At 35.9% G+C, this 27,970-nt stretch overlaps 1 long non-coding RNA gene across 3 annotated transcripts; it reads right to left on the bottom strand.

The window, feature by feature from the left end:
- Window positions 1–284: 284 nt before the first annotated feature.
- On the bottom strand, window positions 285–27,809 carry LOC130460853 (uncharacterized). 3 transcript variants are annotated; one of them, XR_008921041.1, is made up of 8 exons: window positions 27,590–27,809; window positions 27,055–27,166; window positions 6,826–6,880; window positions 5,383–5,474; window positions 5,165–5,293; window positions 4,218–4,601; window positions 3,392–3,514; window positions 285–571 (listed from the first exon to the last, which is right to left on the bottom strand). It is a non-coding gene; the product is annotated as an uncharacterized lncRNA (long non-coding RNA). The 3 variants fall into 3 exon arrangements; XR_008921040.1 differs by having other exon boundaries at window positions 286–571; window positions 4,218–4,560; XR_008921042.1 differs by lacking the exon at window positions 5,165–5,293 and having other exon boundaries at window positions 286–571; window positions 4,218–4,560.
- Window positions 27,810–27,970: the final 161 nt, after the last annotated feature.

The following is a 27,970-nucleotide window of genomic DNA, read 5'->3' as shown; positions in this document are numbered from 1 at the left end:
TAGTACATTTACGTAGCAAACGCTAGAAACCTAAGTTAGGAAACTAATACAGTAATACATATATGAAGCAAACTATAGAAACCTAAGTAAACTAGTTGTTGGACCGTGCGCTAGCGCGCACGATCCCCCAAGGGATACAAACATATATCGTAAAAACACTACGTGTAAAATCGGGGGTCAAAGTTCACGAGTCAGCTTAGAATAATAAAAACGAACGACTAATTTTTGCAAACTGTAGTACTTGTATTTGTTTTGTATGCAAAGCTCGCCTTTGTACTGATATCCAAATGAGAACGAGAAGGTCCCTTCAGTAAACAAATTCGGAAGCAAATCCTCAGAATTATATGAAACAATAAAGGCAACAACAGTACACAAGCATAGATCACATTTCCTAATTACTCATTTACAACACAAAAGTGTGAATGACTTGTTAACTCGGAGGGACTGAATGCTCGAAGAGAGTCCGCCATTTATCGTCTTTGGAGTAGTTCTACAACAACCGCCAAATAGAGATCCCCTGCCTTCTGCCAATTTTTTATTTAAGAAACTAAATCTTCGTCTTGAACCCTTGCTGTAGGAAATACAATGTGTCAGCAAAGTGAAATTATTGACAGAAAATGAGCAAGCTTAATGCCTTGACATAATTCACAAGGCCTTATTGTTTCTACTTAATCTGAGACATTTAACAATTTAAAAAGTAATCAGGCAACATAAGTTATGGTGGTGTTAATATTAAGCGGTGTTAATATTAAGCGGTGTTAATATTAAGCGGTGTTAATACTAAGACAGATAGAACAAATTGAATCAAAATACTACAATAGATATTTACAAATAGTTATAGACAAAGAAAATGACATATATACTCTACATATGAAACAACTACCTTAACATGCACAAGAAGGTAGCTCGATGATCCACCATAACCAGAGTAAAAAATTACGTCTATAGCGATCACTCGATGTATTGGGTGAAGCGCTTGTTGAGTTACCATAACAACTAAAAATCAACCATAACAACTAAAAATCAAATACGTACTAAAAACTAACCTAAAACAGAGAAATGAAGAACAAACCACCAAATTTAACCAATTGTTTGAATTGGCATGTCAAATAAGATCAACTAATGATAATACGATCAAGGAATATATAAATTTCTCAGATAATGCTTAAAATAAGATTATACAAGGGTTAAATTAATCACTTGTTAAATTTGTCGGCTTAAAGGCTCGTTGTAATCCAAAACCTTTCATGCCCTTCTTTTGTTATTTTTAAAAATGTAGCAAGATACGATAGTTTTATCTCAAAAGTCAGAATTAACACCGAAGTTTGCTCTCTTCACCTATAAGTTACGGGAAAAAACATCTTTAGATAAGGGCTACCAAGTAAACTTCACAAGTAAATGAGTTCATATAAGTTCATAAAGTGAAAACTGAAACGAACTGAGTCTTAACAACTTCAGTCAAGCAACTTGAGGATCCTTTGTAGGATAAAACATAGGAAATTTGAATTTTCCAGCAGATGTTTAAGGCCAGTTTGTCAAATCTCTTTATTCAGCATCATTATTAAAACCCAAATCTGCCCACCCTTAAAAGTAATGTATCCATGAAAGAATTATGGACAGACATTTCTGATCAACAACTTGATTACAATTATTATTGCAGAAATTTTTGAACAATTGTCAGAACATTGGGGGGAGGGGCGGTTGATGTTGGTGTCTTAGTCTGTGGCCCTGCAACTCTTACACCGACCGTTTCCAAGGAAACAAGGTCTCACAAGCTAAGCAGGAAGCAAAATCATCTGGTTTTCCACTTCAACAACCAAAGCTTCAATCTCTAGAGTACGATGAGTACATTGTTATGCCCTTTTATGGTAATTTTATCTATTAGTTCAATACTAATAAAAGGAAGGATCCAGTCTGCAAACACATAATGCCCTTGACCAGAGCTTTGTTAGGCACATGCTCTCTTTCTTACTCCATTACATCTTTACTTACCGCCTAGCTTAGTGGTATAATTTTACTTTATTCTATATAAGTACATATGTATATCAATATATCATGTAAACAACTTTCGTGGTACACCGTTCTTTCTTTTCGCAATTATAATACATGCATTACAGTACTGCACACTATTCCCGGTTTGCTGGTTGCATAGTTATTTTTACATTCTTAACTACATGTCTAGTCTAAACTGCACCATAATTTCATAACAACTAATCCAACCTCCAAAAGAATGTTCCCTAAAATTTATATTCTTAACTAATCGATAATCGGAAAGTGCGTTTGACACCAGTTTTGACAATTCTCATAATAGTATTGCTAATTGTCCTATACCAATTAACTGAACAATACATTTGCTACATTACGGTCAACAAGAATATAAATGATCTCAAAGAAACCGTTCCGTTTCAATATGAAAGAATGCAAAAACAATTATCCATAAAGGAAATACATTAATCTCAATGTCAAGTGATGAGAGGCTGAAGGCATGGATGTTTGGCTTTCAACATATTGGCAAGTTAAAATTTTTACAAGTGGGATGAAGATGCCTTATCTTGTTGAAATGCGGCTCTTTCAAATTATGATTTTCCCAGCATACAACTGACCACTATGAGTCCGCAATGACAATCCAAGTATTGATTAAAAGAGAAAAGGGGCACAGTGCACAAGATAAAAAAGGCTGACACAAGGAAATATCAACTGGGTATTATAATTTATTTCATTAAAACTCTTATGAATTATGATATTAAATACCAAAAACTCCTATAACACCACCCCCCCCACACACCCCAGAAATTTCAACAAAATCGAATCAGAAATTTCAACATAATCGAATCAGAAATTGTTGAATCGTTTAACTTTGAAAATTTTGCATGTTATGTTGGATATATTCCACTACAACAATGTGGAGATAGTCGAATCTATACCAACTGAAAATAAAGAATGATGACGACTAATAAGTTTTGAATGTAGATAACCGTATCTTAGTAGATAAATTATCCAAAATATTTGAAAATCTATTGTGCAAGACAATTGAGCCTACTTGACTTTGACATACAATACGATTCATAATCTTGCTACCAATCATACTTTTCTATTTCCCTTGTTCTCTTGGGCCAAGTAAATAACCTAATACATATAGTCATAAAGGTGTAGAACCAACCTGATCAGCACGTTAATCTGCAATGGCCCAGAAATTGCTAGGAAAACTATTACTGCATTTAACTACATCTAAGTAACACGTGAGGCATGTATTCAAGCTTAATTATTTTTGTTATTCCACTACACCGAAGGTTTTATCAATTATGCACCAACAATGTGGTGAAGTGGAAAACAAATATCAACCAAGATGTAGAAATTTAATCATTTTACTCGTACATGAATCAATAGATACCTCATTCAAGTAAGCGGAAAGAGCAGTAGACTATGTGAGCCCCATGAGACAACTCCTCCTAGTGCCTCACTGTACCGTCCTCCAGTCTTTGACATACAATCAAAGGTAACAGTAAAGTGCCATCTGTGCAACAAACAAATCAATCATCAAAATTTTGTTGTTGCTAAATAAAATGTCAGTTCCAACTGAAATTTCGAACAAGTTAATTTACGCAAGACGAAAGATAAAATCCATTCACTTTCTCCTAGCCTTTCGATTAGATTTCTGGTTGACCTCATTGACAGTTGGGTAGGTCTTTCCCATGGATTAAAGCCTGATAGATCAAATAAGATCATATTAACAACGTACTACACTTCTCATTATTCATAACCAGTAATTAAACACTCTCCACGACTCAAGATACTTTGAAAGATATAATGCAAGCGGATAAGGATATACGTATAAACTTGCAACTATTAGTCAAAAGAGGATCTTTTAAGCGAAGTATTTTCTGGTAGGTTGATCCACAAAAGAAAAAGCTCACATATGAAGATAGTAGCAGTTGTTAAAAGAATATAGCTAAAACACAAACGCAGGAAGGAAAAGGGAGATGCGTGGTAACTTCGTAACATGATTCTTTGTCTATAAAAGGAAAATATAAATCTTAAGGTTTTTTTTATACCACTTTAAAAGTTATCTATGTCACACTGTCATAGTATCACACCGTTTATTTCAACAGAATTGCAAAATACACAAATCCTACTACGGAGAATTTTAATTCTTAGACTGCATATAATAGCCAAATGACCTGACAGTTTTAATAAAGTTGGGTGATTCTGATACATACCTCTAACCGTCTCAAAGTCTCCAGCAAAGAGATACGTTTGTGTGGAAGAGTTGTAAATTGATTCTTCGGCTTAGAGACTTCTACGAGCATAATAGACTCGCAATCTTTAATCACTGGCTCGGCAACACCTTCCTGTAACATCCTTCGCCGAAGGTTATTTGTTGACACAAGAGTGTCTTCAGGAGAAAATTCAATGCTTGAAAGCACCCTGGGGAAAAGATCTTTGCAGCTAACAACACCTCAATCCATGCTTCTCTATCTTCTTTGGACACACAGTGTAAGTGAAGAGTCTTTGTTCCAGTAAATATGCTCAGTCTTTTATCATCTAACTTGCTTGCACGAACTGAAGAAACCTGTAATGCACAAACAATAGATGAGCCATCTCTGGGAAAATAACAACTAATCAACTATCACAAGCCAATATAACATCTTCAGGAAACTACATCTTCCACACAGGAAGGTCTTTCCATTTACATCTCTACTACTGCGAGTTCCAATACATAATAAATAACATTCAAATGACAACTATAAGATTCTATCTTGACCAAGTAGTAGAACACTTACATTAATAATATTAATAAAAATGATATATGAGCAGGTCTCTTCAAAGTTGAATAAACACATACTGTGGAAAGCGGAAGAATTTTTAAATTTCAGACTAAACAGGGCCACGTAAAAATCAGAGTTGTGGAAACACCCAACAAACCAAAAACCTCCAAATAAGCTAAAAGATTAAGATAGATCATCAGAAATTAATAATAGTTCAATCACTATCATACTTTCTCTAATTTATGGTTAAAATAAAAATGCTTTAAGATTGCCTAAAAGCCTCAAGAAAATGTGCCACATCCTACAGACATATATTGTAGTTTAAGTGCACTTACAACACTAAGAAGTATAGGCTCCAATTAATTCTGAAATCAACAGAAGAGGCGAAAAGCTCTAACCTTGATAGCTCTAACATTAAAATCTCCACTGGTAATTCCACTATACATCCTCCTTAGTAGCTCTAACAATAAAATCTCTATTGGTAATTCCCTATACATCCTCCTTTTAATCGACTAATCAGCATCAAGCTGAAAGCAACCACACTCAGATTACTACAATTCAACTTAATCTTATATCAATTCACTGGTACTAAAAAGAAATTAGGAGTTAAACTTACATCATTGCTTAGTTGAGTCCGACGAGCAAGAAACGATTCAGGGAGAAGAAATCGACAGAGGACCTCAAGTACTCGCCCCAGTAATCAGTTACCTACAAATTGAATTTCGGTTCAAAATATACTCACCAAAAAAAAAGGACAAATTTGAGAAAAACCCCTAGAAATTAAAACCCTTGATTTGTTTTCTGGAACATAAAAATCAGTAATAACCCAACTACAAAAGAGTGTATGTAAACTATAATTACATTGCTCAAGATTACACAAATTACACACACAAAAGCACAACCCAATTGAGATACATTGCCGGCGATACTTTGATGGTCATCAGAGGAGATTCACATGAGAGAGAAAAGGACTAGGGGTGAAAAAACCAGACAAAGATTTATCGAAGAGGAACAGGAAGAGGGCGAGGAGACCAGAGAAATTTGTTTGATCAAAGAATATGGCCGGTAGTAGATGAGAGGGAGGTAAGATCGAGGAAGAGAAAGATAGCCATAGCATATCTAGTTACTACCATGAGAGAAGAGGAGAGGGAGAGCTGAAGAACAAAACAAAGAATTAGGGCACCAAATGGGGAGAGAAGAGAAGAGGAGAGGAGAGCCGATGGCAAGGGGGGAACGTGGCATCAGATTGAGGCAAAGGGCAGAATGTAAAACAAAGAAGAAATAAGGGCATTATAGTAATCTAACTGTTACATGAATAGTAAATGAAGTTCAAGCCTTTATAAATGTTAGGATGATGGGTTTGTTTTGAAGAAAGAACAAAGTGACATACTTTCAAAAGGATACTTCAACTTAAATAATTTCTATTTTGTAAAAATATTACGCCGGGCAGACATACCTCTCAGCATATGCCAGCAATGACTATTTACAGCATTTGCTGTGAGAAAAAAAGCAACTTTAGTTGATCCATATTATCATGTGTCTTAAGGACTACCCAGTCACTGAGTTTGAACTTTGAAAGGTACTAAACTATAAATCTTACCCTAATACCAAAACCTAAAGGCTTGTATTCCTTCCTATGTCAAATTGAAAAATTGCTTGAAGCTTTACATATCCTGTCCCAAGAAAAAAATTACCTAGTTGACCTGGACCAATCAACGTGTCGCGATACAAAAGGTATACTAAGGAATTTTTTTAATGTGACCTTAACTCATATCATCAATCCCAAACAAATAACAAGATGCAAAAGATCAAGATTCCTGGAAGACTAAATAAATAATGAAGATCATAATAGTTTAGTACCAATCTAAATGGACATTTGTTTGATTCACCATAACAACTTAAAATTTCTCACGAGGGACCCAGGGGATACTGCTATCCTCCTGGCGTTCTTTGTTGTCCAGCAAAGACATACTGAGCTAAAAAGAACATAAATTATACACTACAAGGGGGAATTACAATTTACAAGTGTGAATGTTGTGACATAATAAAAAAAGAATACCTGAACAAATGTGGAGACAGATGGAAGAGGCTTTTCTCCAAATTTTTTGTCTGGCCTGCAAACGTTACCAGTTACCAGAGTAGATAAGTCAACAATATGAAAGAAAAAGTTCCCCAAAGTACAGATGTTAGCAGAATAGCCTAACTTAAAAGTAAACTAAATTGGTAGTTATGGCAATGTAGCCCCCATAACTATCCTAAAGTAACTTTTTCGGTTTTTACTCTTTCATCTTGAAGTAAAATCTAACATGAAAAAATTAACTAAAACAGTAAAATTAAAATTTCCCATGAAACCCACTGGCATCCCTACCAAGCGGTCTATGTAGATCACTTCTTTATACGGAGAAGACTATTACTAATTCTTTAGCTTCAAGACCTTTTTTCCTTTTACTTTCCTATATGTATACCAACATTCCTTAACGCTTCTTTGAGGTAGAGGGCTCGTCTTTATGTTATATACTTATACTCACCATTAGGGGCCGTTCGTGTAGGAAATTAATGCCACAAGATAAAACAGATGCAAGAGCTTAATCCATCAAGTATTCTCATGTCAATTATCCTATTTCTAGTCTACAGTCACATCTCTTGATAATATGAGTGTAACACCCCGACAATTCCCTTTTTCTAAAACAACCCTTTTATAAATATAACTATAGAGAATTATCAAGGCATTATCGCCCGTGTGAAAACGTACGGCTTATTCAGAATTTTGCAGCGGAAAACATAAAACTAACTTTTAGGTTCATAAATAATCGATTACATACTAAGTCCAAGACCAATTAACGGAAATAAGGAAATACGAATAGTACGACAACTTTCAAATATAAGTTAACAACCCAAATCACTTAATAAAATAAATATAACTACGAGCTCTCTAATCCCGATCCCAATGATGCATCATCTTCAAACCTGTAGATGGGCAACGCTTATTGATCCTTAGAGACTGCTCACCAAAGTTGGGTCATCACAGGATCAATAAGGCATAGCCATGATCAACACACACAAACAAAGCACGTAATCAGCAAAGCTGAGTACTACATACTAAAACAATAATAATCCTAACATGATACTATTAAACATAATTAAGGGCAGACAAAACATGATAATCTGACGACCATACTTAACTAGACTAGGCTAGACTGGACTAGACTTTTATAACAATAATGTTATTTTAATTGAAATAGGCAATGGACCGAGTTTTCTAGCTAGGCGAGGTACGGGCGCGACTCCGTAACCTCAGTGACCTGCGATATCGAGGAACGTTTGACTGAAAATAGGACGCGGTGATCAATCCGGTCCGAATGAAAGGCCATGGGCTACCACCATGAACCCCAACTCCTATTTGTCCGTCACTTTAGACGTGCACAGTCTAAAGCTATTGCTACTCAGTTTCACTTTACATGATTTACAAATTGACACCCTGTTATGACTCAACAATCACATAAGGCATGCAACTCACATTTATTTATAACTGTTTTTATCTTGGAATTGAGTAAGTGATCACAAAGGCATCAAACAAGACTCATTCCAATTAACTCCAATCTTTTCTTTAATACTGATCAACCCCTGAATATGGGTATAAGGTTTCAACTTACTAAATAAGGTCCTCCGCCCTCATAAAGTAGTGAAAAGCTAAAAAGGGAACAACAATTAACTGATCTGAATTATATACTAAATAATCTAGTGTTCCCAATCAAACATGTTTGCATCAATCTTCCATACTAACATGTTATAATCCTCAAAATGCAATAAAGGTTTAATATGTTCATCCAACAGTATCAAACATGCAATTTCAACCTGACTAAGTTCATCAACAACATTAACATAACCAAGTTCATCAACAATTCAACATGGTTTCAACAATTAGCACACATTCCAAGCACACAGGTATGTACGTACCTTGCATAAACAACTAATAGGCCACTTTAACACTTTCAAAAGTCGCCTAAAGAGAATTCTCCGCCTAAAACAACCAACAAGGATTCCCAATCAATTTCTAATCATTCACAACTATAATAAAGCATTCTAAATACATCCTAAACATATTTAGAACCTTCCCCAATAACCAAACTTGAATATTTGATTTCCTAACATCATAATTATTAAATTACTGATTGAAATTCGTTGAAAACTCTTCGCAAACATCATACTTTAAATTTTCAGCAATATGAAATCGTTTAAAGCTTTCCGAAAACCAAATTATCATGCTTAGAACATAAAACTAATAACTTTAATAATTCAAACCATTCTATCATGATTTTAAAACTATTAAAACCTTAAAAATTCATGTTTTAATAATTAAAATCCTTATTTTAATTCAATTATATAATCTGAAATTAAAATTATTAATTGTGAAAAACATAAAATCTAAAATTCATCATTAACCCATAAAAACTATAACTTAATTCAAGGAAAACATGAATTATATTAATAAAACGTAATTAAAACATTAATTAGTTTAGGGTTTAAGAATTAACCAAATCAAGAGGGAGGTAAGTGCTGGCCGACGGACAAGGGTGGCGGCAACAGACAAGGAGGCACGGCCACGGAGACTGGGCACCGAAGGTGGTGGCACAGGTGGGTCGCAGCGGCGCTGGTTGCTCGCGAAAGACCCAACAGCAAGCAATAGGCGAAGAGAGGGGAGACGAACGAGAGGAGAAGGAAGGGCGAGGCTCGCCGGCGGTGGTGCGGCGACTTTGGCGGCTGCGAGTGACAGCACGGTGGCTGTGAGAAAGGAGGACCCGAAATAAGGAGACAAAAAGGAAGAAAGAAAGAAAGAAATAAAGAACAAGAGAAGGAGAAGGAGAAGGAGAAGGAGAGTACCGGACGTCGAAGGGCGACGGTGGCGCGGCAGCAGTCACGGCGGTTGGTGCGGCGGCTGGAGAAGGAGGGATGAGAGGGTTTGTGAGTTTGTGTGTTTTGAGAGTTTCACGTGAAAGGAGAGAGCAAAAGTACGTGAGACTTCATGAGGGTTTGAGAGGAGAGAGAAAACAATAGTGAGTAAACTTTTTGGGGTTAGTTGGGGCTTAGATATTTTATGGGCTAGGAATCTAATTGGGCTAGGATTAGAATTGAACTTTTACGTTTGAATCCAAAATCGATTAGGCTTATTTTCCAAATTCCAATGTGTTTTCGTAATTCAAATTCTTTTCAACATAAAATTCAAAATTATTTTTGATTTCGTAAATCATTAAAAACATTAAAAATGTAATAAATGAATATACGTTATTTATATATTTATTTCTAAAATTCATAAATTAGTTATTAAATATACGTTAAAATATATAAATAAAATGTATAAAATTACGGGGGATTACAATCTACCCCTCTTAAAAGAAGTTTCGTCCCGAAACTTGACACGAAAATTCACATATCTTTCCAAACTTTTCAACTTATTCTTATTGTACAAGTACTTTGTGCCACTCTTGTTCACTCTTTTGCCAACTAAGAGTTACTTGTAATATTCACGAACACATTTTCTTATGCGGAGAATCTATTTACTTGCATCAACATGTAAAGGTTGCTAAAATAAGCATGAAATGCATAAAAATACCATAAAAATAGGTAAAAAGCGCGAATTTCTATCGCATTCTACCCCCTAAAAGAAAACGAGTTACGCCCTCGTAACTCATCCCAGGGAATGACTTTGGCTATTTCTACTTCAACGAATCATGCCCCCAAAGCTATATTTCCACTAAAATCGTAGCAAGTGGGATTTCTACACTTCTTTCTACACAATGCCTCAACAGGTTCCATCTTAAAGCTCGCATAGTAACTATTTGTGCAAGAAATTCAATCACTCTAGTTGGTCTTCCCAATTACCCTTAAAGTCAATAACACAGAATCTCAACATATATTTCGTAGTAATCTCAGTCTGTCTATCGGTTGCAGGGTGGAAAGAAATACTCATTTCAATGTCGTTCACAAGATTCACTAGACCTTTTTGCCAAAATTTCAGACTTTTATAGTCGGTAAGGATCTCAAATGTTGCCCCATAAAGATAATGTCTCCAAATTATTCAAAGCAAACGCACTAGCAGCTAGTTTTAGGTCATGGGTTGGGTAATTGGTTTCATAAAGTTTCAATTGACGCGACAACAGGTGCGGAGGTCAAACGCCCTTTTAAAATCTAGAAAGCTTTCTCCCATTTCTCACTCCACTCGAATTTTGATTCCTCTTTCAACAAGTTGGTCAATGGTTTTGCTCTCTTCGAAAAGTCTTTCACAACCTCCTATAATGGTCATCTAGGCTTAGAAAACTTCAAGTATCGGACACGTTCTTTGGAGTAGGTCACTCACTCACTCACAGCTTGAATCTTAGCATGATCCACAAAACCTCTTCTGTTCAACTTTTCCTTGTTACCGAACCTCATTACACTTTTCATGGGTGTATAACTTTTGGGCTTAACTCTTAGCTCTTGCACCAATTCATGTATTTCTTTTCATCTTTTCCAGACAACAATGATCTCTAACGATCCTGGACCACTCAAATCATCTCTTAGATTTATTCCCTTACGTAACATAGTTCTCAATCAATTTAGTCCTTCACTTTTCCGTCGGTGTCACTTATACACATATGACTTCAAGATTTGTATACTTCATTTAATAAAACTAGATTCTTCGTAAGCGTCTCCAAGTAATCCTCTAGTGTTTGTCATGTTCTTTCTCATTCCTTGCATAAATAGGGATATCATCAATAACATCATAACGAACTTAATTCGGAATTCGTAGAAAATCTCATTCATCAAATCCATAATTAATGCATGTGCATTGGTTAACCCAAAAGACGTTACTCTAAACCCATATTGACAATGATGAATCCTAATGAGGTCTTAGGCCCTTATCAGCTATTCTCACTTGGTGGTACTTCAAACGCAAATCAGTCTTCGAGAACACACTCGCCCAATTTAATTGATCCAATATGTCATCTATCCTAGGCAAAGGATACTTGTTCTTGATGGTTACATTGCTTAGCTCCCTAAAATCGATACCCAATCTCACACTCTCATCTTTCTTCTTAATAAACAACACATGAGGTCCCCACGGTGATGCACTAGGCATAATATACCCCTTAACTAAACAATTCTTGCAATTGTGTCTTAATTCGCTCATTTCAGGAGGTGTCATTCTATATGGTGCTTTAGATATAGGTGTCTTTCCAGGAACTAAGTCTATAGTGAACTCAAAGGCTCTAACAGGTAACATACTTGCAATTCCACTCGGAACACATCAATGAATTCATTCACACTGGGAACATCCTCGATCTTCACTCCAACTTATTTACTCCCACTAGCACACTACAGAGAAATAGCTCACACTCCCTATTCATCAATTTCCTCACTTGCATTACCGAAATAACTAAGGGTTATTGGACTTCTCAAAACGTCTATATGAGGTCAACCTTCTAATAGGGTTCCTTAAACTTACTTTCTAAATTTCACAGTCTATCTTAGCCTTGTAAAAAAAACTTAGTCAATCCATTCCCATAATTACATCTAGATCCTTCAGATTAAACTTTTATCAAATCAGAATGAGAACGCAATATTTTATCTTCAAAGGCAAGTTCTTAAATAATCTTATACACCTTATGGTTACACCGGTAGGTATACTAACAGGTAAATCAATCATTCAAGATATACTAACTTCAGGTTCTTAATAACAGATGACAAACGGAAGAATAAGTTGCTACCGAATCAAATAATGTTTTTACTAGCACGAAGTTAATAGGAAAAAGTACCATGAACTACGTCTGCAGAATGTTCAGCTTCATTTCTAGTCATCATGAACAGTTTGCCCGGAGCCTTATTCTGGTTGTTGTTCTCATTGGCAGACTTACTGTGGTTCCCCAGGTTATTCTGCGACCCTATAGGCTTCGAACTCCGATTTCCGGATTGGTTAAACCCTGGTTTCCCTTGGTTACCACTCTCACTACCATTCTGCTCCCTCCTGTGCTTAGTGAAGCACTCAAACTCTCTATGCCCCCTTTTCTGACAGTAGTGGCAATTCACCAATGTTCCTTTACAATCCTTCCCAGGGTGGTTATTGTTGCACCTCTTGCAGTGATACACTCTCTCGGATTGACTCCTATTGTTGTGCCCCTGACTGTTTCCTCCTCGATAATTTCCATTTCCGTTTCCATTCCTATTCTCATTCATATTCCTCTTGAAATTCCCTTGGTTTTCCCGGACATTTAACACTTTTCTTTTCTTCCCAACAACGTTTTTCTCGTCCCTTAAGGACTGCAAACCATAAATATTAGTGGTTCTCTCATACACATTATCTAAAGATGTAAAGGTTTCTCCACCTAATCCTAACTGGATCTCATCGGTCAACCCTTGCTCAAACCTCTGAGCCTTTATCTCTTCTGCGGCTACAACCTCAGGTGCAAACTCCGACAGCGCTATAAATTTGCTATAATATTCAGCGATGGTCATACTCCCCATCCCCAGGTTTATGAATTCCTGCGCTTTTCGTTTTGTTATGAAAGGAGGATAAAACTTTTCCCTCAACGCAACGACAAATGAGTCCCAATTAAATCCTTCAACAACACTTAGCCTAGTTCCATTCTCTTTCCACCATAGATCGGCCTCATCTTTTAGGTAAAGGACAGCTTGGCCTACTTTCATATTTTCAGGACAATTTACCGCCCAAAATAGTTTTTCAAACTCCCTAATCCAGTTTTCTAGGAAGGTCGGGTCTGCATGCCCCTTGAAGTATGGTGGCTTAACTTTCGCAAACCTTTCAAACATGTCCCCTGCAGAATCGGGGCGCTCAGTTCTTTCCTGGGTTAGTTTTTCCGCCAAGAGGCGAATAGCAGCAGCTAGGTCATTATTGTTGGCCATCCTAAAGCGCGACCTGTACGTAATATATTCTATTTTACGTTCGAAAACTTCACTTAACATTATCCTAGCAATGTAATATCACACCAGCATCCAGAATTCACATACATAAACGATCATTTATGAATGATATTCGCATACATGACATTCAACTGAGAAACAAGGAACAAATTCAATCATCACGAATAATAAGGCAGAATAAAAGAAGAAAACATTCTCTTTGCGTGCCCAAAATAAACTCTTGATCCTTTGGATAATCAATGATCTAACTCTATTCCTCAAAAGAATGTTAATAACAATCCTAAATATCCACAACACACCTGTCCTTAAAATAAAATTAAAAGTTCTATGATATAAACATAAACTATTTGTGGCGAATTATGGAATTCTCACACTGGAAACGAAAACTTTAACTTTTATTGCTAGTTCTATAAAGGTTTAATACATCCTTGAAAATAATAAAGAACATTTCAAACTTCAATAAATTTAACCTTAAACTGTTGTAGCTTTGCTACTTATTCTTTAAAACATAAAAGAGCTAATAAACTATTTATGACTTCAAAATATTTGTGGCCTCTTGCCTATCCATTGCTCCTGAAACTTGCGGAGTGAAATTTAGATCTCAAGATCATCGAACTCTTCTTCAGGGTCTTCATCGGGGTCTTCCTCAGGGTTTGCATCTTCACCCATGTCTTCATTTTGATTAGGCTCACTTGTCATTTCCTGTTCACTTTCGAGCTCTGCATTCGAATCACTAGAGATCTCAATGGTTGGCTCATGAGCCGCTGAGTTAGGATTCTCTGTCTCAACACCTACATTCTCGTTCTCCACATCTACATCATTTTCCTCTAGGTTATTATTTACACTAATTCCCATAGGTTCTTCTGTAACTGAATCCCCAACATGACTCCCTACGATTTTACCGTCTCTAAACCCACTTTCTGCTGCTTCAATAATGGTGGTCAGAATTTCTGAATCATATTTCCATCTACCATCCCAAGTTCCATACTTAACCAAGTTTGGAGTTCCATTATCAGAATGCATGTCTTTAAACCTTTCCTTGAGTTCTAGGTATGGAAATTTGTTAGGTAAGCAATTAATGATAGTGGCTGCTATGATATCCTTTCTCCTTAAGATAGGTTGCCCTTGAACCTTAGCATAATATTCACATCCAAACACAATTTTCTTCACATAAATATCTGGGGTTTCTATATCAAGTTTCTCGAAGGATCCTATATTGGTATACTTGGAAAGAAACATTTTATTCCTGAAATAAACAATTCAAGGTCTCACTAACGATTTTCCAGCCAAAACATAAACAAGGTTCAGTAATCGATAAGTTTGGTGGAATCAAACAATTCTTTATGCACTTGTAAATGTAACACTTAAACAATTAGCACATGCACATACATAACAATCAATTTCTTATCATTGACTAGCTACTAATGTACATATAATTCTATCTTATATGCCCTTCTTATACTACCCATCTCTCATAAACTAAAGCATTAGAATCATTTATATAACGAAATAAAAGAACGAAAATATAATAGAATTATAACGTAGCGAATAAATTCGAGAATAAAGTTATTAATTCAAAAAGATTTATATTTCCTAATTAACGAATTCTAACTCGTGAAACAACTTTTAAAAAAAATTGAACTCCTTTTTAAAAAATGTATTCATATGATTTTTATTTATTTGTTTGAATAATAAATAATAAAAAATAAATGTCCAAAGTATCACTTTAACTTGGAAAAATAATTTGATTTTGAACGTAAATAAGGAATATCGTATACTTTCAAACGAGATAAAATGAAATCGGCCCCCCAAAAAAAAAGTACCAATTTTTGAACACTATAATCCGTAGAAGCTCGATTTTTAAGAAATCTATTTTAAATAACTAGGTAGTTAGGCGCCTAAAAATTTATTAAAGTAAAACCTTAGCTTCTAGATACCACTTTGTAACACCCCGACAATTCCCTTTTTCTAAAACAACCCTTTTATAAATATAACTATAGAGAATTATCAAGGCATTATCGCCCGTGTGAAAACGTACGGCTTATTCAGAATTTTGCAGCGGAAAACATAAAACTAACTTTTAGGTTCATAAATAATCGATTACATACTAAGTCCAAGACCAATTAACGGAAATAAGGAAATACGAATAGTACGACAACTTTCAAATATAAGTTAACAACCCAAATCACTTAATAAAATAAATATAACTACGAGCTCTCTAATCCCGATCCCAATGATGCATCATCTTCAAACCTGTAGATGGGCAACGCTTATTGATCCTTAGAGACTGCTCACCAAAGTTGGGTCATCACAGGATCAATAAGGCATAGCCATGATCAACACACACAAACAAAGCACGTAATCAGCAAAGCTGAGTACTACATACTAAAACAATAATAATCCTAACATGATACTATTAAACATAATTAAGGGCAGACAAAACATGATAATCTGACGACCATACTTAACTAGACTAGGCTAGACTGGACTAGACTTTTATAACAATAATGTTATTTTAATTGAAATAGGCAATGGACCGAGTTTTCTAGCTAGGCGAGGTACGGGCGCGACTCCGTAACCTCAGTGACCTGCGATATCGAGGAACGTTTGACTGAAAATAGGACGCGGTGATCAATCCGGTCCGAATGAAAGGCCATGGGCTACCACCATGAACCCCAACTCCTATTTGTCCGTCACTTTAGACGTGCACAGTCTAAAGCTATTGCTACTCAGTTTCACTTTACATGATTTACAAATTGACACCCTGTTATGACTCAACAATCACATAAGGCATGCAACTCACATTTATTTATAACTGTTTTTATCTTGGAATTGAGTAAGTGATCACAAAGGCATCAAACAAGACTCATTCCAATTAACTCCAATCTTTTCTTTAATACTGATCAACCCCTGAATATGGGTATAAGGTTTCAACTTACTAAATAAGGTCCTCCGCCCTCATAAAGTAGTGAAAAGCTAAAAAGGGAACAACAATTAACTGATCTGAATTATATACTAAATAATCTAGTGTTCCCAATCAAACATGTTTGCATCAATCTTCCATACTAACATGTTATAATCCTCAAAATGCAATAAAGGTTTAATATGTTCATCCAACAGTATCAAACATGCAATTTCAACCTGACTAAGTTCATCAACAACATTAACATAACCAAGTTCATCAACAATTCAACATGGTTTCAACAATTAGCACACATTCCAAGCACACAGGTATGTACGTACCTTGCATAAACAACTAATAGGCCACTTTAACACTTTCAAAAGTCGCCTAAAGAGAATTCTCCGCCTAAAACAACCAACAAGGATTCCCAATCAATTTCTAATCATTCACAACTATAATAAAGCATTCTAAATACATCCTAAACATATTTAGAACCTTCCCCAATAACCAAACTTGAATATTTGATTTCCTAACATCATAATTATTAAATTACTGATTGAAATTCGTTGAAAACTCTTCGCAAACATCATACTTTAAATTTTCAGCAATATGAAATCGTTTAAAGCTTTCCGAAAACCAAATTATCATGCTTAGAACATAAAACTAATAACTTTAATAATTCAAACCATTCTATCATGATTTTAAAACTATTAAAACCTTAAAAATTCATGTTTTAATAATTAAAATCCTTATTTTAATTCAATTATATAATCTGAAATTAAAATTATTAATTGTGAAAAACATAAAATCTAAAATTCATCATTAACCCATAAAAACTATAACTTAATTCAAGGAAAACATGAATTATATTAATAAAACGTAATTAAAACATTAATTAGTTTAGGGTTTAAGAATTAACCAAATCAAGAGGGAGGTAAGTGCTGGCCGACGGACAAGGGTGGCGGCAACAGACAAGGAGGCACGGCCACGGAGACTGGGCACCGAAGGTGGTGGCACAGGTGGGTCGCAGCGGCGCTGGTTGCTCGCGAAAGACCCAACAGCAAGCAATAGGCGAAGAGAGGGGAGACGAACGAGAGGAGAAGGAAGGGCGAGGCTCGCCGGCGGTGGTGCGGCGACTTTGGCGGCTGCGAGTGACAGCACGGTGGCTGTGAGAAAGGAGGACCCGAAATAAGGAGACAAAAAGGAAGAAAGAAAGAAAGAAATAAAGAACAAGAGAAGGAGAAGGAGAAGGAGAAGGAGAGTACCGGACGTCGAAGGGCGACGGTGGCGCGGCAGCAGTCACGGCGGTTGGTGCGGCGGCTGGAGAAGGAGGGATGAGAGGGTTTGTGAGTTTGTGTGTTTTGAGAGTTTCACGTGAAAGGAGAGAGCAAAAGTACGTGAGACTTCATGAGGGTTTGAGAGGAGAGAGAAAACAATAGTGAGTAAACTTTTTGGGGTTAGTTGGGGCTTAGATATTTTATGGGCTAGGAATCTAATTGGGCTAGGATTAGAATTGAACTTTTACGTTTGAATCCAAAATCGATTAGGCTTATTTTCCAAATTCCAATGTGTTTTCGTAATTCAAATTCTTTTCAACATAAAATTCAAAATTATTTTTGATTTCGTAAATCATTAAAAACATTAAAAATGTAATAAATGAATATACGTTATTTATATATTTATTTCTAAAATTCATAAATTAGTTATTAAATATACGTTAAAATATATAAATAAAATGTATAAAATTACGGGGGATTACAATCTACCCCTCTTAAAAGAAGTTTCGTCCCGAAACTTGACACGAAAATTCACATATCTTTCCAAACTTTTCAACTTATTCTTATTGTACAAGTACTTTGTGCCACTCTTGTTCACTCTTTTGCCAACTAAGAGTTACTTGTAATATTCACGAACACATTTTCTTATGCGGAGAATCTATTTACTTGCATCAACATGTAAAGGTTGCTAAAATAAGCATGAAATGCATAAAAATACCATAAAAATAGGTAAAAAGCGCGAATTTCTATCGCATTCTACCCCCTAAAAGAAAACGAGTTACGCCCTCGTAACTCATCCCAGGGAATGACTTTGGCTATTTCTACTTCAACGAATCATGCCCCCAAAGCTATATTTCCACTAAAATCGTAGCAAGTGGGATTTCTACACTTCTTTCTACACAATGCCTCAACAGGTTCCATCTTAAAGCTCGCATAGTAACTATTTGTGCAAGAAATTCAATCACTCTAGTTGGTCTTCCCAATTACCCTTAAAGTCAATAACACAGAATCTCAACATATATTTCGTAGTAATCTCAGTCTGTCTATCGGTTGCAGGGTGGAAAGAAATACTCATTTCAATGTCGTTCACAAGATTCACTAGACCTTTTTGCCAAAATTTCAGACTTTTATAGTCGGTAAGGATCTCAAATGTTGCCCCATAAAGATAATGTCTCCAAATTATTCAAAGCAAACGCACTAGCAGCTAGTTTTAGGTCATGGGTTGGGTAATTGGTTTCATAAAGTTTCAATTGACGCGACAACAGGTGCGGAGGTCAAACGCCCTTTTAAAATCTAGAAAGCTTTCTCCCATTTCTCACTCCACTCGAATTTTGATTCCTCTTTCAACAAGTTGGTCAATGGTTTTGCTCTCTTCGAAAAGTCTTTCACAACCTCCTATAATGGTCATCTAGGCTTAGAAAACTTCAAGTATCGGACACGTTCTTTGGAGTAGGTCACTCACTCACTCACAGCTTGAATCTTAGCATGATCCACAAAACCTCTTCTGTTCAACTTTTCCTTGTTACCGAACCTCATTACACTTTTCATGGGTGTATAACTTTTGGGCTTAACTCTTAGCTCTTGCACCAATTCATGTATTTCTTTTCATCTTTTCCAGACAACAATGATCTCTAACGATCCTGGACCACTCAAATCATCTCTTAGATTTATTCCCTTACGTAACATAGTTCTCAATCAATTTAGTCCTTCACTTTTCCGTCGGTGTCACTTATACACATATGACTTCAAGATTTGTATACTTCATTTAATAAAACTAGATTCTTCGTAAGCGTCTCCAAGTAATCCTCTAGTGTTTGTCATGTTCTTTCTCATTCCTTGCATAAATAGGGATATCATCAATAACATCATAACGAACTTAATTCGGAATTCGTAGAAAATCTCATTCATCAAATCCATAATTAATGCATGTGCATTGGTTAACCCAAAAGACGTTACTCTAAACCCATATTGACAATGATGAATCCTAATGAGGTCTTAGGCCCTTATCAGCTATTCTCACTTGGTGGTACTTCAAACGCAAATCAGTCTTCGAGAACACACTCGCCCAATTTAATTGATCCAATATGTCATCTATCCTAGGCAAAGGATACTTGTTCTTGATGGTTACATTGCTTAGCTCCCTAAAATCGATACCCAATCTCACACTCTCATCTTTCTTCTTAATAAACAACACATGAGGTCCCCACGGTGATGCACTAGGCATAATATACCCCTTAACTAAACAATTCTTGCAATTGTGTCTTAATTCGCTCATTTCAGGAGGTGTCATTCTATATGGTGCTTTAGATATAGGTGTCTTTCCAGGAACTAAGTCTATAGTGAACTCAAAGGCTCTAACAGGTAACATACTTGCAATTCCACTCGGAACACATCAATGAATTCATTCACACTGGGAACATCCTCGATCTTCACTCCAACTTATTTACTCCCACTAGCACACTACAGAGAAATAGCTCACACTCCCTATTCATCAATTTCCTCACTTGCATTACCGAAATAACTAAGGGTTATTGGACTTCTCAAAACGTCTATATGAGGTCAACCTTCTAATAGGGTTCCTTAAACTTACTTTCTAAATTTCACAGTCTATCTTAGCCTTGTAAAAAAAACTTAGTCAATCCATTCCCATAATTACATCTAGATCCTTCAGATTAAACTTTTATCAAATCAGAATGAGAACGCAATATTTTATCTTCAAAGGCAAGTTCTTAAATAATCTTATACACCTTATGGTTACACCGGTAGGTATACTAACAGGTAAATCAATCATTCAAGATATACTAACTTCAGGTTCTTAATAACAGATGACAAACGGAAGAATAAGTTGCTACCGAATCAAATAATGTTTTTACTAGCACGAAGTTAATAGGAAAAAGTACCATGAACTACGTCTGCAGAATGTTCAGCTTCATTTCTAGTCATCATGAACAGTTTGCCCGGAGCCTTATTCTGGTTGTTGTTCTCATTGGCAGACTTACTGTGGTTCCCCAGGTTATTCTGCGACCCTATAGGCTTCGAACTCCGATTTCCGGATTGGTTAAACCCTGGTTTCCCTTGGTTACCACTCTCACTACCATTCTGCTCCCTCCTGTGCTTAGTGAAGCACTCAAACTCTCTATGCCCCCTTTTCTGACAGTAGTGGCAATTCACCAATGTTCCTTTACAATCCTTCCCAGGGTGGTTATTGTTGCACCTCTTGCAGTGATACACTCTCTCGGATTGACTCCTATTGTTGTGCCCCTGACTGTTTCCTCCTCGATAATTTCCATTTCCGTTTCCATTCCTATTCTCATTCATATTCCTCTTGAAATTCCCTTGGTTTTCCCGGACATTTAACACTTTTCTTTTCTTCCCAACAACGTTTTTCTCGTCCCTTAAGGACTGCAAACCATAAATATTAGTGGTTCTCTCATACACATTATCTAAAGATGTAAAGGTTTCTCCACCTAATCCTAACTGGATCTCATCGGTCAACCCTTGCTCAAACCTCTGAGCCTTTATCTCTTCTGCGGCTACAACCTCAGGTGCAAACTCCGACAGCGCTATAAATTTGCTATAATATTCAGCGATGGTCATACTCCCCATCCCCAGGTTTATGAATTCCTGCGCTTTTCGTTTTGTTATGAAAGGAGGATAAAACTTTTCCCTCAACGCAACGACAAATGAGTCCCAATTAAATCCTTCAACAACACTTAGCCTAGTTCCATTCTCTTTCCACCATAGATCGGCCTCATCTTTTAGGTAAAGGACAGCTTGGCCTACTTTCATATTTTCAGGACAATTTACCGCCCAAAATAGTTTTTCAAACTCCCTAATCCAGTTTTCTAGGAAGGTCGGGTCTGCATGCCCCTTGAAGTATGGTGGCTTAACTTTCGCAAACCTTTCAAACATGTCCCCTGCAGAATCGGGGCGCTCAGTTCTTTCCTGGGTTAGTTTTTCCGCCAAGAGGCGAATAGCAGCAGCTAGGTCATTATTGTTGGCCATCCTAAAGCGCGACCTGTACGTAATATATTCTATTTTACGTTCGAAAACTTCACTTAACATTATCCTAGCAATGTAATATCACACCAGCATCCAGAATTCACATACATAAACGATCATTTATGAATGATATTCGCATACATGACATTCAACTGAGAAACAAGGAACAAATTCAATCATCACGAATAATAAGGCAGAATAAAAGAAGAAAACATTCTCTTTGCGTGCCCAAAATAAACTCTTGATCCTTTGGATAATCAATGATCTAACTCTATTCCTCAAAAGAATGTTAATAACAATCCTAAATATCCACAACACACCTGTCCTTAAAATAAAATTAAAAGTTCTATGATATAAACATAAACTATTTGTGGCGAATTATGGAATTCTCACACTGGAAACGAAAACTTTAACTTTTATTGCTAGTTCTATAAAGGTTTAATACATCCTTGAAAATAATAAAGAACATTTCAAACTTCAATAAATTTAACCTTAAACTGTTGTAGCTTTGCTACTTATTCTTTAAAACATAAAAGAGCTAATAAACTATTTATGACTTCAAAATATTTGTGGCCTCTTGCCTATCCATTGCTCCTGAAACTTGCGGAGTGAAATTTAGATCTCAAGATCATCGAACTCTTCTTCAGGGTCTTCATCGGGGTCTTCCTCAGGGTTTGCATCTTCACCCATGTCTTCATTTTGATTAGGCTCACTTGTCATTTCCTGTTCACTTTCGAGCTCTGCATTCGAATCACTAGAGATCTCAATGGTTGGCTCATGAGCCGCTGAGTTAGGATTCTCTGTCTCAACACCTACATTCTCGTTCTCCACATCTACATCATTTTCCTCTAGGTTATTATTTACACTAATTCCCATAGGTTCTTCTGTAACTGAATCCCCAACATGACTCCCTACGATTTTACCGTCTCTAAACCCACTTTCTGCTGCTTCAATAATGGTGGTCAGAATTTCTGAATCATATTTCCATCTACCATCCCAAGTTCCATACTTAACCAAGTTTGGAGTTCCATTATCAGAATGCATGTCTTTAAACCTTTCCTTGAGTTCTAGGTATGGAAATTTGTTAGGTAAGCAATTAATGATAGTGGCTGCTATGATATCCTTTCTCCTTAAGATAGGTTGCCCTTGAACCTTAGCATAATATTCACATCCAAACACAATTTTCTTCACATAAATATCTGGGGTTTCTATATCAAGTTTCTCGAAGGATCCTATATTGGTATACTTGGAAAGAAACATTTTATTCCTGAAATAAACAATTCAAGGTCTCACTAACGATTTTCCAGCCAAAACATAAACAAGGTTCAGTAATCGATAAGTTTGGTGGAATCAAACAATTCTTTATGCACTTGTAAATGTAACACTTAAACAATTAGCACATGCACATACATAACAATCAATTTCTTATCATTGACTAGCTACTAATGTACATATAATTCTATCTTATATGCCCTTCTTATACTACCCATCTCTCATAAACTAAAGCATTAGAATCATTTATATAACGAAATAAAAGAACGAAAATATAATAGAATTATAACGTAGCGAATAAATTCGAGAATAAAGTTATTAATTCAAAAAGATTTATATTTCCTAATTAACGAATTCTAACTCGTGAAACAACTTTTAAAAAAAATTGAACTCCTTTTTAAAAAATGTATTCATATGATTTTTATTTATTTGTTTGAATAATAAATAATAAAAAATAAATGTCCAAAGTATCACTTTAACTTGGAAAAATAATTTGATTTTGAACGTAAATAAGGAATATCGTATACTTTCAAACGAGATAAAATGAAATCGGCCCCCCAAAAAAAAAGTACCAATTTTTGAACACTATAATCCGTAGAAGCTCGATTTTTAAGAAATCTATTTTAAATAACTAGGTAGTTAGGCGCCTAAAAATTTATTAAAGTAAAACCTTAGCTTCTAGATACCACTTTGTAACACCCCGACAATTCCCTTTTTCTAAAACAACCCTTTTATAAATATAACTATAGAGAATTATCAAGGCATTATCGCCCGTGTGAAAACGTACGGCTTATTCAGAATTTTGCAGCGGAAAACATAAAACTAACTTTTAGGTTCATAAATAATCGATTACATACTAAGTCCAAGACCAATTAACGGAAATAAGGAAATACGAATAGTACGACAACTTTCAAATATAAGTTAACAACCCAAATCACTTAATAAAATAAATATAACTACGAGCTCTCTAATCCCGATCCCAATGATGCATCATCTTCAAACCTGTAGATGGGCAACGCTTATTGATCCTTAGAGACTGCTCACCAAAGTTGGGTCATCACAGGATCAATAAGGCATAGCCATGATCAACACACACAAACAAAGCACGTAATCAGCAAAGCTGAGTACTACATACTAAAACAATAATAATCCTAACATGATACTATTAAACATAATTAAGGGCAGACAAAACATGATAATCTGACGACCATACTTAACTAGACTAGGCTAGACTGGACTAGACTTTTATAACAATAATGTTATTTTAATTGAAATAGGCAATGGACCGAGTTTTCTAGCTAGGCGAGGTATGGGCGCGACTCCGTAACCTCAGTGACCTGCGATATCGAGGAACGTTTGACTGAAAATAGGACGCGGTGATCAATCCGGTCCGAATGAAAGGCCATGGGCTACCACCATGAACCCCAACTCCTATTTGTCCGTCACTTTAGACGTGCACAGTCTAAAGCTATTGCTACTCAGTTTCACTTTACATGATTTACAAATTGACACCCTGTTATGACTCAACAATCACATAAGGCATGCAACTCACATTTATTTATAACTGTTTTTATCTTGGAATTGAGTAAGTGATCACAAAGGCATCAAACAAGACTCATTCCAATTAACTCCAATCTTTTCTTTAATACTGATCAACCCCTGAATATGGGTATAAGGTTTCAACTTACTAAATAAGGTCCTCCGCCCTCATAAAGTAGTGAAAAGCTAAAAAGGGAACAACAATTAACTGATCTGAATTATATACTAAATAATCTAGTGTTCCCAATCAAACATGTTTGCATCAATCTTCCATACTAACATGTTATAATCCTCAAAATGCAATAAAGGTTTAATATGTTCATCCAACAGTATCAAACATGCAATTTCAACCTGACTAAGTTCATCAACAACATTAACATAACCAAGTTCATCAACAATTCAACATGGTTTCAACAATTAGCACACATTCCAAGCACACAGGTATGTACGTACCTTGCATAAACAACTAATAGGCCACTTTAACACTTTCAAAAGTCGCCTAAAGAGAATTCTCCGCCTAAAACAACCAACAAGGATTCCCAATCAATTTCTAATCATTCACAACTATAATAAAGCATTCTAAATACATCCTAAACATATTTAGAACCTTCCCCAATAACCAAACTTGAATATTTGATTTCCTAACATCATAATTATTAAATTACTGATTGAAATTCGTTGAAAACTCTTCGCAAACATCATACTTTAAATTTTCAGCAATATGAAATCGTTTAAAGCTTTCCGAAAACCAAATTATCATGCTTAGAACATAAAACTAATAACTTTAATAATTCAAACCATTCTATCATGATTTTAAAACTATTAAAACCTTAAAAATTCATGTTTTAATAATTAAAATCCTTATTTTAATTCAATTATATAATCTGAAATTAAAATTATTAATTGTGAAAAACATAAAATCTAAAATTCATCATTAACCCATAAAAACTATAACTTAATTCAAGGAAAACATGAATTATATTAATAAAACGTAATTAAAACATTAATTAGTTTAGGGTTTAAGAATTAACCAAATCAAGAGGGAGGTAAGTGCTGGCCGACGGACAAGGGTGGCGGCAACAGACAAGGAGGCACGGCCACGGAGACTGGGCACCGAAGGTGGTGGCACAGGTGGGTCGCAGCGGCGCTGGTTGCTCGCGAAAGACCCAACAGCAAGCAATAGGCGAAGAGAGGGGAGACGAACGAGAGGAGAAGGAAGGGCGAGGCTCGCCGGCGGTGGTGCGGCGACTTTGGCGGCTGCGAGTGACAGCACGGTGGCTGTGAGAAAGGAGGACCCGAAATAAGGAGACAAAAAGGAAGAAAGAAAGAAAGAAATAAAGAACAAGAGAAGGAGAAGGAGAAGGAGAAGGAGAGTACCGGACGTCGAAGGGCGACGGTGGCGCGGCAGCAGTCACGGCGGTTGGTGCGGCGGCTGGAGAAGGAGGGATGAGAGGGTTTGTGAGTTTGTGTGTTTTGAGAGTTTCACGTGAAAGGAGAGAGCAAAAGTACGTGAGACTTCATGAGGGTTTGAGAGGAGAGAGAAAACAATAGTGAGTAAACTTTTTGGGGTTAGTTGGGGCTTAGATATTTTATGGGCTAGGAATCTAATTGGGCTAGGATTAGAATTGAACTTTTACGTTTGAATCCAAAATCGATTAGGCTTATTTTCCAAATTCCAATGTGTTTTCGTAATTCAAATTCTTTTCAACATAAAATTCAAAATTATTTTTGATTTCGTAAATCATTAAAAACATTAAAAATGTAATAAATGAATATACGTTATTTATATATTTATTTCTAAAATTCATAAATTAGTTATTAAATATACGTTAAAATATATAAATAAAATGTATAAAATTACGGGGGATTACAATGAGATCTATGCAACATAAGTCATCTTATAGCGCTATGCTCAGACCGCTAAATACAACAATACCTAGGATGTAAAGGGTTTGTGGGATTCCAGAGAGGTTAACATGTATAGACAGAGTCATATACTTGTGCCCATACCCCAGGCCGATTGAAGCTTGTGCAGACCTGATTCCGTTTTAGAGTGATATGTTATCAGAATCATGATTCAAGGTGACATAAACAGAAGAAAGCACATTCAGGACAACAAACAAGTGAACTAATCAAGACAACTTGAGTTGTCAACTTTAGCAAAGCACCCTACGTCCCTACCCATATAATAAAATGCATATATGAAGTGATGGAGACCAAAACTTTTTTGTCTGCTCCCCCCTGTGATCTTAGTAAAAAAAAGAGTGGGGGGAAGACAGACCATGCAGAGTGAAGAGAATTGTTCAGAGCTTGACACCAAACTTAAGCTAAAAAAGAAAAAATTGACAGAATTTATAACTAAAAAGATTAACAAGTTTACCTGAATCAAAATCATAACAATTGCAAAGATAACCTTCATAATCTCGGTCAAGAAGTTGACACTGACTAAAATTGAATTTTCCATCCACCTTGGACATGTAAACCAGAACAAGCTGGCAAGAAAAGAAAATTCACATGTCAATTGTAAGCTTGAAGATGTTCGTACATTCAAATAATGTAAGAGTATGAACTATGAACTGCTAGTTGGACAAGCAGCTTAAATTAAGCAAGTGCAATTAGTCTTCACAACTTAATTCAGTTTAGGGTTACAAATCCATACAATCAGCCCTAATTCATACAAATTCATACAAGTTCGATCTCGTCATAAGATTAACAAATTAACATAACTAATTAACAAATTCATACAATCAGCCCTAATTCATACAATTTTGATCTCATCATAAAATTAACAAATTAACATAATTAATTAACAAATTCATACCATCAGTCCTAATTCATACAAATTCATAAAGAGTGCCATGAAATCAAAGAAATCAAAATCAAGAAAATAGATTGAGAAACTGAATAAAACAAACCTGGGTCAAAGATTGTAGTTGCTACAACAATCGTCGGAAGTAGCAGACGAGAATTGAAGCTGCTTGGAGGAGAGAGAAAAAGATCCGATGTAGAAAGAGGAAGGAGAACTCGAAAAACCAAGTGAAAGGAGGAAGGAGATGATGAATGGCAGAGGAAAGACGGGAGGAGATAGAAGAAAAGATAGGGTTCTCACTTCCCAGCGTTCAATCGAAAAGGAAAGAAAAGGAAGGAGGAAAGAGAAGGAGAAAAGAAACACGTGTAAGTAAAATAACCGAGGGTAATATAGTCTGAGCACTATTATTAAGAATAAGACAAAAATAAAATTTAGGCATGAAACGGGGGTAGTGTGGGTATTCTACTATTGGGTGAATAGTAAATCA

This window comes from Spinacia oleracea, chromosome 5, assembly GCF_020520425.1.
Source record: "Spinacia oleracea cultivar Varoflay chromosome 5, BTI_SOV_V1, whole genome shotgun sequence".
In the NCBI taxonomy this organism is placed as follows: Eukaryota; Viridiplantae; Streptophyta; class Magnoliopsida; order Caryophyllales; family Amaranthaceae; genus Spinacia; species Spinacia oleracea.
The sequence above is the reverse complement of the archived record's forward strand: the minus strand, read 5'-3'. Positions and strand labels throughout refer to the sequence as shown.